The sequence below is a fragment of the Phyllobates terribilis genome, unplaced genomic scaffold (genome assembly GCF_046119375.1).
Source record: "Phyllobates terribilis strain yellow unplaced genomic scaffold, ASM4611937v1 Scaffold_223__1_contigs__length_3252167, whole genome shotgun sequence".
In the NCBI taxonomy this organism is placed as follows: Eukaryota; Metazoa; Chordata; class Amphibia; order Anura; family Dendrobatidae; genus Phyllobates; species Phyllobates terribilis.
Window position 1 is genome coordinate 2,590,595 of NW_027362983.1, and position 12,093 is coordinate 2,602,687.

Genomic DNA, 12,093 nt, shown 5'->3' on the forward strand with positions numbered 1-12,093 from the left:
CCATCTACTGCAGGCAGGATACCTGGCTGGCTGAATGTCGCTGAGAAGCTCACAGAGACCGCCATAAGCAACAGTTTAACAGAATGCCACAGACTAATCAACCAAACTTTTTGGGTTGGGTTCTCTTTTATAGTCTGCAGGCATTAAATGAAAGAAGTCAGTGTTCCAGCAGAAGGAGACAACGTTTCAGAAAAGGCATTGTAGCAAACCAAAAAAGAAATTTTAAGCGCAGCAGAGTAACCAGCGCACATACCTGTTAGCTCAGGTGAGTTTAAAAGGCTGCTGTTGATAACAAGGGCATTTGCTAAATAGATGGTGTGTGTGCAACAATATACTGAAAGGTCAATTATATTGTGCAGCTTATCTCACCACCTGTAGTTATTTAGGTGAAAGCTCCAAAATGCTTGCCTAATATGTCTGTTTATCCAAAAGGAAGTAAAAAGGGAGAGCTAGAAAGATAGCATTGCATCACATTACATGGCAATGCAATGCACAGTTGCTGAAGTTGAACCAAAATGAGCTTGTAATCTGGCTTCTGCAACTTTGAACATGAAAAATCCAATGAGGAGAAGAAAAGCAAAGCCAAAGAGTCCATCCCAAAATCCGACAAACAAGCAAAATGAACAAAAAACATTGAATTCAATTCTTTCTGATTTTAGAAACTGCATTAAAGAAGGGGTGCACCGGTCCTGGAGATACTGCAATACCAGGTCAATGCGTGGAGTGGACAGAGCAAGCTCTTTTTCCATCTCCCTGTTCTAAAAATCCATTTAATATATGGTCCCCAGATAGGGGACGTATCAGATATTAAACTGATAAGAACAGATACTACACTTGATCTTAGCCAAAAGGCCGAGAAGCGATAACCAGAATTGGTTTCAAACTACGGAGCCACCCAAGGATCCTGAAAAGTCCATTTGTGGAGATGAGCTCCTGGACTCCCGTTAAGAAGACATGTTGTCAACCTCTAGATCCCTTACATGCCTGCACTTTTCGGCTTGCTGCTGCTGCAATCCACGCGTTTTAGATCTGCATAACTCCACCTCTTTAAACACAGCACCTTCACCCCCTGCTGTTCCCACCCGCCTCAACACCGTTGGAAGGGAGGAGAACCAATTAAGGCGGGGGGTGGGGTGGAACGAGCAGCTGTCTACCCTTAGCAGGAGGGCTCCTGATTACATACCTCTCCTGCTGCTGCTGCTGCTGGCTGTCCAGCAGCAGACTGAAGGTGGCTGCTGCTGTGCACAGGTATATAAAGGCTCAGAGCCTATTATGACACGCGCAGCCAGCGTTCCATTGCCACATTCCATCTACTGCAGGCAGGATACCTGGCTGGCTGAATGTCGCTGAGAAGCTCACAGAGACCGCCATAAGCAACAGTTTAACAGAATGCCACAGACTAATCAACCAAACTTTTTGGGTTGGGTTCTCTTTTATAGTCTGCAGGCATTAAATGAAAGAAGTCAGTGTTCCAGCAGAAGGAGACAACGTTTCAGAAAAGGCATTGTAGCAAACCAAAAAAGAAATTTTAAGCGCAGCAGAGTAACCAGCGCACATACCTGTTAGCTCAGGTGAGTTTAAAAGGCTGCTGTTGATAACAAGGGCATTTGCTAAATAGATGGTGTGTGTGCAACAATATACTGAAAGGTCAATTATATTGTGCAGCTTATCTCACCACCTGTAGTTATTTAGGTGAAAGCTCCAAAATGCTTGCCTAATATGTCTGTTTATCCAAAAGGAAGTAAAAAGGGAGAGCTAGAAAGATAGCATTGCATCACATTACATGGCAATGCAATGCACAGTTGCTGAAGTTGAACCAAAATGAGCTTGTAATCTGGCTTCTGCAACTTTGAACATGAAAAATCCAATGAGGAGAAGAAAAGCAAAGCCAAAGAGTCCATCCCAAAATCCGACAAACAAGCAAAATGAACAAAAAACATTGAATTCAATTCTTTCTGATTTTAGAAACTGCATTAAAGAAGGGGTGCACCGGTCCTGGAGATACTGCAATACCAGGTCAATGCGTGGAGTGGACAGAGCAAGCTCTTTTTCCATCTCCCTGTTCTAAAAATCCATTTAATATATGGTCCCCAGATAGGGGACGTATCAGATATTAAACTGATAAGAACAGATTTTTTTTTTTTATTTTTATTTTTTTTTTTCCACTCAGATTACAAGTCCCATATTTACCATTTCATGCTTTGCAATGATTTCCAAATGGTATTAGGTTGTTATCCATCATTGTGGGTCATATATCCATTTTTCCAATCTTATTTTATATATATACGTTTATATTATCACAATACAGTTATTCCATATTCTTTACATCACAACATTACAATCTTTACCATTACGATTTAAGGCAACATTCCTCTCTTCAGGCCATATGCTGCCAAGGCATTCAAAAGCCTTCCATCCAGAAACCGACCATCCCAAGCTTCTTCTACCTCTTTAGCCAACGACTGAGGTATTCTGTAAGTTGAAAAAAAACGATGCATATCGCTATAAATGTTATTCCACACTTTGCGCCTTAGACTAGCCTGACTCCCCCCTTCACAACTCTTTAGCATTTTCAACACTTCTTGTCTCTCCTCCATCTCCCTCATATTTTTTTCTGAAACATCCTTTGCTTTACTAGAGTCCTTCCCAGATGACAAAACTCCTTCAATTTCTTCTCTGGCTTCACATGCGACATCCTCTCTTTCTTCTTCACTAGTTTCTTCACCCTCCTCCTCCTCTTCCATATTACTTACAGCACCTTCCTTTTCATCCTGACTGGAGGACTCACTTTCCTCCTGATCTTCTGACTCCCTATCCACCTCCACTTCTTCTTCCAAGCTAGTATTTTCAATCTCAACGTCTGTGATATCACTCTCAGTATCTTCTTCCATATGATCACCTTCTTTTCTTATATCTCTTATTTGTTCCTCCTTCTTTTGAGATATGTTCTCTTCCGTTTCATCATGGGGGGCAGCTTCAGACTCTTCTTCTTTTCCATCTTCCTTGTCAACTGACTTCTCCTCCCTTTTATTGACAGGACAGCAATCATATAAATGACCACTGCCACCACATAGATTACATTTCTTACTTTTTTCACAATTCTCTGCCTTATGTCCCACTTCTTCACACTTGGCACACCACTGTAATGTACAGGAATCCTTTTCATGGCCATACTGTTTACAACGCCTACAAAACTTCGGCATACCTGTAAAGAACATATCTCCATTAACTGTCCCGATTTTGAATCTACTTGGTGGGAGTACCACAACACCATCCGAACTTTCCTTGAACTTGACCAGGAACCTCCACCTCGTGGTCCAAAAACCATATCGGTTAAACATTTTGCCAGCAGAACTCACTTTCTCACAGTACCGGGATAAAAAGGTCATGATCTCTTCTTCCAATATGAAAGGACTATACATCCTTATTACTATTAGCCTTTCCTTCCTAGGAAAATGCGACACAAAAAAAACACCTTCAAGTATCGAATCTTCCTTCACTAGATCCATTCTCTTCCAAAAGTCAGAAAAGATATCTTCTGAACAAAAAATAACATCATATATCCCTCTCTTCGGGAACTCCAACATAGACAAAACTTGTTCCATTTGAACTTCCAATAGTCCAAACAAAATCTTCTCTACCAAAAAAAACAAGCCAGACTTCTTCTTCTCTGGATCCAAAAAAATAAACCGCACTGCATTCTTCAATCTTGCAAAAACTGGAACCTCTTCACAGGTCAGCATATTTGGGCTTCTCCCGTCCATATCTTCACACCAAAGGTGGCAAAAATCCTCCTCGCCTACTTAAAAAAAGCAGGCAGGCTGATCGCCCCTCGTTGCCCCGGGACTAATCCGGCTCCCCAAAAGCAGCAAGGGGGTGAAGCCGCACTGCTACATGCAGCGATCCCCCGAGGCCAAGGAGCCGGGTACCCAAGGCACCTCTCAGCCAAGACCAAGGCAGCAACCGGTAGATCACTGCACTTGATCTTAGCCAAAAGGCCGAGAAGCGATAACCAGAATTGGTTTCAAACTACGGAGCCACCCAAGGATCCTGAAAAGTCCATTTGTGGAGATGAGCTCCTGGACTCCCGTTAAGAAGACATGTTGTCAACCTCTAGATCCCTTACATGCCTGCACTTTTCGGCTTGCTGCTGCTGCAATCCACGCGTTTTAGATCTGCATAACTCCACCTCTTTAATCACAGCACCTTCACCCCCTGCTGTTCCCACCCGCCTCAACACCGTTGGAAGGGAGGAGAACCAATTAAGGCGGGGGGTGGGGTGGAACGAGCAGCTGTCTACCCTTAGCAGGAGGGCTCCTGATGACATACCTCTCCTGCTGCTGCTGCTGCTGGCTGTCCAGCAGCAGACTGAAGGTGGCTGCTGCTGTGCACAGGTATATAAAGGCTCAGAGCCTATTATGACACGCGCAGCCAGCGTTCCATTGCCACATTCCATCTACTGCAGGCAGGATACCTGGCTGGCTGAATGTCGCTGAGAAGCTCACAGAGACCGCCATAAGCAACAGTTTAACAGAATGCCACAGACTAATCAACCAAACTTTTTGGGTTGGGTTCTCTTTTATAGTCTGCAGGCATTAAATGAAAGAAGTCAGTGTTCCAGCAGAAGGAGACAACGTTTCAGAAAAGGCATTGTAGCAAACCAAAAAAGAAATTTTAAGCGCAGCAGAGTAACCAGCGCACATACCTGTTAGCTCAGGTGAGTTTAAAAGGCTGCTGTTGATAACAAGGGCATTTGCTAAATAGATGGTGTGTGTGCAACAATATACTGAAAGGTCAATTATATTGTGCAGCTTATCTCACCACCTGTAGTTATTTAGGTGAAAGCTCCAAAATGCTTGCCTAATATGTCTGTTTATCCAAAAGGAAGTAAAAAGGGAGAGCTAGAAAGATAGCATTGCATCACATTACATGGCAATGCAATGCACAGTTGCTGAAGTTGAACCAAAATGAGCTTGTAATCTGGCTTCTGCAACTTTGAACATGAAAAATCCAATGAGGAGAAGAAAAGCAAAGCCAAAGAGTCCATCCCAAAATCCGACAAACAAGCAAAATGAACAAAAAACATTGAATTCAATTCTTTCTGATTTTAGAAACTGCATTAAAGAAGGGGTGCACCGGTCCTGGAGATACTGCAATACCAGGTCAATGCGTGGAGTGGACAGAGCAAGCTCTTTTTCCATCTCCCTGTTCTAAAAATCCATTTAATATATGGTCCCCAGATAGGGGACGTATCAGATATTAAACTGATAAGAACAGATTTTTTTTTTTTTTTTTTAAATTCTTTTGGCGAAAGCCCGAATTCGTGTACAAAACCCGAGTGCGCTTAAAAAAGTGACAAGTGCCACAAAAAAAGTGCACTAGGATGCTGGTCTTCATGAAACCCTCTCCAAAAGGAGAAGGGTCCCCCAAACCATTCCCCGTCCCTCCGAGCCAAAAGGCCACAGCGAGGAACAGGGACAAAAAGCCACCTCCAGCCGAAGCCAGAGGCGACCCAATCTTACCACCAGCACCTGCCCGAGTTCTCACCCGAGCAAGGCACTGGGAGCCAAAGACTGTGCTCCCCTCCCGAAAGAGGGGAGCCAACAACGCTCTCCTCCCGAAAGAGGAGAGCCAGGGGGGTTCAGGGGGGAGCGGAACCTGATGGCCACACACTCCCCCCCTAGACCTGCCAAGAGAGGAACCCGTAAGGGAACCGCATCCCGACAAAATCCTAGTAGGACGTGACACACGTGAATAAGTGGACACACAGTGACAAAGAAATTAAATAAATAGTGAAGGTTTCTCAGTATAATACTGCCCGGACCTTCGACCGGGAATTGAAAAATTCCCCATCCTAAGGCCAGAAGGCCCGGAATAAGGGTGTGTGCGAAGAAAGAAAATTTGAAGTGCTTGTGCAAATGTGCCATAAACTCAAGTGGGGTTCCCAATCCCAGTGAGTTAAGGCACCCCAGGGTCACCACTCCTGGGGCACTTCACACTTCGGGCTTTCGATCTTCCCCGGCCCAATGGCGTCGATCCTGGGGGGCCATGCTTTCCACCAGATGACTATATTAGCCACCTGGCGTACTAACAAGCGCCTAAACCCCAGTGTGCATAATGTATCAATCTACTAGGGCGGCCAACATCCAAAACCGCCTTTTCGAAAGATACTACACTTGATCTTAGCCAAAAGGCCGAGAAGCGATAACCAGAATTGGTTTCAAACTACGGAGCCACCCAAGGATCCTGAAAAGTCCATTTGTGGAGATGAGCTCCTGGACTCCCGTTAAGAAGACATGTTGTCAACCTCTAGATCCCTTACATGCCTGCACTTTTCGGCTTGCTGCTGCTGCAATCCACGCGTTTTAGATCTGCATAACTCCACCTCTTTAAACACAGCACCTTCACCCCCTGCTGTTCCCACCCGCCTCAACACCGTTGGAAGGGTGGAGAACCAATTAAGGCGGGGGGTGGGGTGGAACGAGCAGCTGTCTACCCTTAGCAGGAGGGCTCCTGATTACATACCTCTCCTGCTGCTGCTGCTGCTGGCTGTCCAGCAGCAGACTGAAGGTGGCTGCTGCTGTGCACAGGTATATAAAGGCTCAGAGCCTATTATGACATGCGCAGCCAGCGTTCCATTGCCACATTCCATCTACTGCAGGCAGGATACCTGGCTGGCTGAATGTCGCTGAGAAGCTCACAGAGACCGCCATAAGCAACAGTTTAACAGAATGCCACAGACTAATCAACCAAACTTTTTGGGTTGGGTTCTCTTTTATAGTCTGCAGGCATTAAATGAAAGAAGTCAGTGTTCCAGCAGAAGGAGACAACGTTTCAGAAAAGGCATTGTAGCAAACCAAAAAAGAAATTTTAAGCGCAGCAGAGTAACCAGCGCACATACCTGTTAGCTCAGGTGAGTTTAAAAGGCTGCTGTTGATAACAAGGGCATTTGCTAAATAGATGGTGTGTGTGCAACAATATACTGAAAGGTCAATTATATTGTGCAGCTTATCTCACCACCTGTAGTTATTTAGGTGAAAGCTCCAAAATGCTTGCCTAATATGTCTGTTTATCCAAAAGGAAGGAAAAAGGGAGAGCTAGAAAGATAGCATTGCATCACATTACATGGCAATGCAATGCACAGTTGCTGAAGTTGAACCAAAATGAGCTTGTAATCTGGCTTCTGCAACTTTGAACATGAAAAATCCAATGAGGAGAAGAAAAGCAAAGCCAAAGAGTCCATCCCAAAATCCGACAAACAAGCAAAATTAACAAAAAACATTGAATTCAATTCTTTCTGATTTTAGAAACTGCATTAAAGAAGGGGTGCACCGGTCCTGGAGATACTGCAATACCAGGTCAATGCATGGAGTGGACAGAGCAAGCTCTTTTTCCATCTCCCTGTTCTAAAAATCCATTTAATATATGGTCCCCAGATAGGGGACGTATCAGATATTAAACTGATAAGAACAGATACTACACTTGATCTTAGCCAAAAGGCCGAGAAGCGATAACCAGAATTGGTTTCAAACTACGGAGCCACCCAAGGATCCTGAAAAGTCCATTTGTGGAGATGAGCTCCTGGACTCCCGTTAAGAAGACATGTTGTCAACCTCTAGATCCCTTACATGCCTGCACTTTTCGGCTTGCTGCTGCTGCAATCCACGCGTTTTAGATCTGCATAACTCCACCTCTTTAAACACAGCACCTTCACCCCCTGCTGTTCCCACCCGCCTCAACACCGTTGGAAGGGTGGAGAACCAATTAAGGCGGGGGGTGGGGTGGAACGAGCAGCTGTCTACCCTTAGCAGGAGGGCTCCTGATTACATACCTCTCCTGCTGCTGCTGCTGCTGGCTGTCCAGCAGCAGACTGAAGGTGGCTGCTGCTGTGCACAGGTATATAAAGGCTCAGAGCCTATTATGACATGCGCAGCCAGCGTTCCATTGCCACATTCCATCTACTGCAGGCAGGATACCTGGCTGGCTGAATGTCGCTGAGAAGCTCACAGAGACCGCCATAAGCAACAGTTTAACAGAATGCCACAGACTAATCAACCAAACTTTTTGGGTTGGGTTCTCTTTTATAGTCTGCAGGCATTAAATGAAAGAAGTCAGTGTTCCAGCAGAAGGACACAACGTTTCAGAAAAGGCATTGTAGCAAACCAAAAAAGAAATTTTAAGCGCAGCAGAGTAACCAGCGCACATACCTGTTAGCTCAGGTGAGTTTAAAAGGCTGCTGTTGATAACAAGGGCATTTGCTAAATAGATGGTGTGTGTGCAACAATATACTGAAAGGTCAATTATATTGTGCAGCTTATCTCACCACCTGTAGTTATTTAGGTGAAAGCTCCAAAATGCTTGCCTAATATGTCTGTTTATCCAAAAGGAAGTAAAAAGGGAGAGCTAGAAAGATAGCATTGCATCACATTACATGGCAATGCAATGCACAGTTGCTGAAGTTGAACCAAAATGAGCTTGTAATCTGGCTTCTGCAACTTTGAACATGAAAAATCCAATGAGGAGAAGAAAAGCAAAGCCAAAGAGTCCATCCCAAAATCCGACAAACAAGCAAAATTAACAAAAAACATTGAATTCAATTCTTTCTGATTTTAGAAACTGCATTAAAGAAGGGGTGCACCGGTCCTGGAGATACTGCAATACCAGGTCAATGCATGGAGTGGACAGAGCAAGCTCTTTTTCCATCTCCCTGTTCTAAAAATCCATTTAATATATGGTCCCCAGATAGGGGACGTATCAGATATTAAACTGATAAGAACAGATACTACACTTGATCTTAGCCAAAAGGCCGAGAAGCGATAACCAGAATTGGTTTCAAACTACGGAGCCACCCAAGGATCCTGAAAAGTCCATTTGTGGAGATGAGCTCCTGGACTCCCGTTAAGAAGACATGTTGTCAACCTCTAGATCCCTTACATGCCTGCACTTTTCGGCTTGCTGCTGCTGCAATCCACGCGTTTTAGATCTGCATAACTCCACCTCTTTAAACACAGCACCTTCACCCCCTGCTGTTCCCACCCGCCTCAACACCGTTGGAAGGGAGGAGAACCAATTAAGGCGGGGGGTGGGGTGGAACGAGCAGCTGTCTACCCTTAGCAGGAGGGCTCCTGATTACATACCTCTCCTGCTGCTGCTGCTGGCTGTCCAGCAGCAGACTGAAGGTGGCTGCTGCTGTGCACAGGTATATAAAGGCTCAGAGCCTATTATGACACGCGCAGCCAGCGTTCCATTGCCACATTCCATCTACTGCAGGCAGGATACCTGGCTGGCTGAATGTCGCTGAGAAGCTCACAGAGACCGCCATAAGCAACAGTTTAACAGAATGCCACAGACTAATCAACCAAACTTTTTGGGTTGGGTTCTCTTTTATAGTCTGCAGGCATTAAATGAAAGAAGTCAGTGTTCCAGCAGAAGGAGACAACGTTTCAGAAAAGGCATTGTAGCAAACCAAAAAAGAAATTTTAAGCGCAGCAGAGTAACCAGCGCACATACCTGTTAGCTCAGGTGAGTTTAAAAGGCTGCTGTTGATAACAAGGGCATTTGCTAAATAGATGGTGTGTGTGCAACAATATACTGAAAGGTCAATTATATTGTGCAGCTTATCTCACCACCTGTAGTTATTTAGGTGAAAGCTCCAAAATGCTTGCCTAATATGTCTGTTTATCCAAAAGGAAGTAAAAAGGGAGAGCTAGAAAGATAGCATTGCATCACATTACATGGCAATGCAATGCACAGTTGCTGAAGTTGAACCAAAATGAGCTTGTAATCTGGCTTCTGCAACTTTGAACATGAAAAATCCAACGAGGAGAAGAAAAGCAAAGCCAAAGAGTCCATCCCAAAATCCGACAAACAAGCAAAATGAACAAAAAACATTGAATTCAATTCTTTCTGATTTTAGAAACTGCATTAAAGAAGGGGTGCACCGGTCCTGGAGATACTGCAATACCAGGTCAATGCGTGGAGTGGACAGAGCAAGCTCTTTTTCCATCTCCCTGTTCTAAAAATCCATTTAATATATGGTCCCCAGATAGGGGACGTATCAGATATTAAACTGATAAGAACAGATACTACACTTGATCTTAGCCAAAAGGCCGAGAAGCGATAACCAGAATTGGTTTCAAACTACGGAGCCACCCAAGGATCCTGAAAAGTCCATTTGTGGAGATGAGCTCCTGGACTCCCGTTAAGAAGACATGTTGTCAACCTCTAGATCCCTTACATGCCTGCACTTTTCGGCTTGCTGCTGCTGCAATCCACGCGTTTTAGATCTGCATAACTCCACCTCTTTAAACACAGCACCTTCACCCCCTGCTGTTCCCACCCGCCTCAACACCGTTGGAAGGGAGGAGAACCAATTAAGGCGGGGGGTGGGGTGGAACGAGCAGCTGTCTACCCTTAGCAGGAGGGCTCCTGATTACATACCTCTCCTGCTGCTGCTGCTGCTGGCTGTCCAGCAGCAGACTGAAGGTGGCTGCTGCTGTGCACAGGTATATAAAGGCTCAGAGCCTATTATGACACGCGCAGCCAGCGTTCCATTGCCACATTCCATCTACTGCAGGCAGGATACCTGGCTGGCTGAATGTCGCTGGGAAGCTCACAGAGACCGCCATAAGCAACAGTTTAACAGAATGCCACAGACTAATCAACCAAACTTTTTGGGTTGGGTTCTCTTTTATAGTCTGCAGGCATTAAATGAAAGAAGTCAGTGTTCCAGCAGAAGGAGACAACGTTTCAGAAAAGGCATTGTAGCAAACCAAAAAAGAAATTTTAAGCGCAGCAGAGTAACCAGCGCACATACCTGTTAGCTCAGGTGAGTTTAAAAGGCTGCTGTTGATAACAAGGGCATTTGCTAAATAGATGGTGTGTGTGCAACAATATACTGAAAGGTCAATTATATTGTGCAGCTTATCTCACCACCTGTAGTTATTTAGGTGAAAGCTCCAAAATGCTTGCCTAATATGTCTGTTTATCCAAAAGGAAGTAAAAAGGGAGAGCTAGAAAGATAGCATTGCATCACATTACATGGCAATGCAATGCACAGTTGCTGAAGTTGAACCAAAATGAGCTTGTAATCTGGCTTCTGCAACTTTGAACATGAAAAATCCAATGAGGAGAAGAAAAGCAAAGCCAAAGAGTCCATCCCAAAATCCGACAAACAAGCAAAATGATCAAAAAACATTGAATTCAATTCTTTCTGATTTTAGAAACTGCATTAAAGAAGGGGTGCACCGGTCCTGGAGATACTGCAATACCAGGTCAATGCGTGGAGTGGACAGAGCAAGCTCTTTTTCCATCTCCCTGTTCTAAAAATCCATTTAATATATGGTCCCCAGATAGGGGACGTATCAGATATTAAACTGATAAGAACAGATACTACACTTGATCTTAGCCAAAAGGCCGAGAAGCGATAACCAGAATTGGTTTCAAACTACGGAGCCACCCAAGGATCCTGAAAAGTCCATTTGTGGAGATGAGCTCCTGGACTCCCGTTAAGAAGACATGTTGTCAACCTCTAGATCCCTTACATGCCTGCACTTTTCGGCTTGCTGCTACTGCAATCCACGCGTTTTAGATCTGCATAACTCCACCTCTTTAAACACAGCACCTTCACCCCCTGCTGTTCCCACCCGCCTCAACACCGTTGGAAGGGAGGAGAACCAATTAAGGCGGGGGGTGGGGTGGAACGAGCAGCTGTCTACCCTTAGCAGGAGGGCTCCTGATTACATACCTCTCCTGCTGCTGCTGCTGCTGGCTGTCCAGCAGCAGACTGAAGGTGGCTGCTGCTGTGCACAGGTATATAAAGGCTCAGAGCCTATTATGACACGCGCAGCCAGCGTTCCATTGCCACATTCCATCTACTGCAGGCAGGATACCTGGCTGGCTGAATGTCGCTGAGAAGCTCACAGAGACCGCCATAAGCAACAGTTTAACAGAATGCCACAGACTAATCAACCAAACTTTTTGGGTTGGGTTCTCTTTTATAGTCTGCAGGCATTAAATGAAAGAAGTCAGTGTTCCAGCAGAAGGAGACAACGTTTCAGAAAAGGCATTGTAGCAAACCAAAAAAGAAATTTT

The 12,093-nt window shown here is 44.8% G+C and overlaps 5 non-coding genes and 3 pseudogenes across 5 annotated transcripts; all 8 read right to left on the reverse strand.

Annotated features, from left to right (window-relative positions):
• Positions 1-673: 673 nt before the first annotated feature.
• Positions 674-864, reverse strand: LOC141214517 (U2 spliceosomal RNA). The gene has a single exon (XR_012283722.1). It is a non-coding gene; the product is annotated as a U2 spliceosomal RNA (small nuclear RNA).
• Positions 865-1,979: 1,115 nt separating this feature from the next.
• Positions 1,980-2,152, reverse strand: LOC141214977 (U2 spliceosomal RNA; annotated as a pseudogene).
• Positions 2,153-5,125: 2,973 nt separating this feature from the next.
• Positions 5,126-5,305, reverse strand: LOC141214945 (U2 spliceosomal RNA; annotated as a pseudogene).
• Positions 5,306-6,114: 809 nt separating this feature from the next.
• LOC141214476 (U2 spliceosomal RNA) lies at positions 6,115-6,206 on the reverse strand (annotated as a pseudogene).
• Positions 6,207-7,321: 1,115 nt separating this feature from the next.
• Positions 7,322-7,512, reverse strand: LOC141214848 (U2 spliceosomal RNA). Its single transcript, XR_012284040.1, has one exon. It is a non-coding gene; the product is annotated as a U2 spliceosomal RNA (small nuclear RNA).
• Positions 7,513-8,627: 1,115 nt separating this feature from the next.
• LOC141214850 (U2 spliceosomal RNA) lies at positions 8,628-8,818 on the reverse strand. The gene has a single exon (XR_012284042.1). It is a non-coding gene; the product is annotated as a U2 spliceosomal RNA (small nuclear RNA).
• A 1,112-nt stretch (positions 8,819-9,930) lies between these two features.
• Positions 9,931-10,121, reverse strand: LOC141214518 (U2 spliceosomal RNA). The gene has a single exon (XR_012283723.1). It is a non-coding gene; the product is annotated as a U2 spliceosomal RNA (small nuclear RNA).
• A 1,115-nt stretch (positions 10,122-11,236) lies between these two features.
• Positions 11,237-11,427, reverse strand: LOC141214519 (U2 spliceosomal RNA). Its single transcript, XR_012283724.1, has one exon. It is a non-coding gene; the product is annotated as a U2 spliceosomal RNA (small nuclear RNA).
• Between the last annotated feature and the right edge of the window lie 666 nt (positions 11,428-12,093).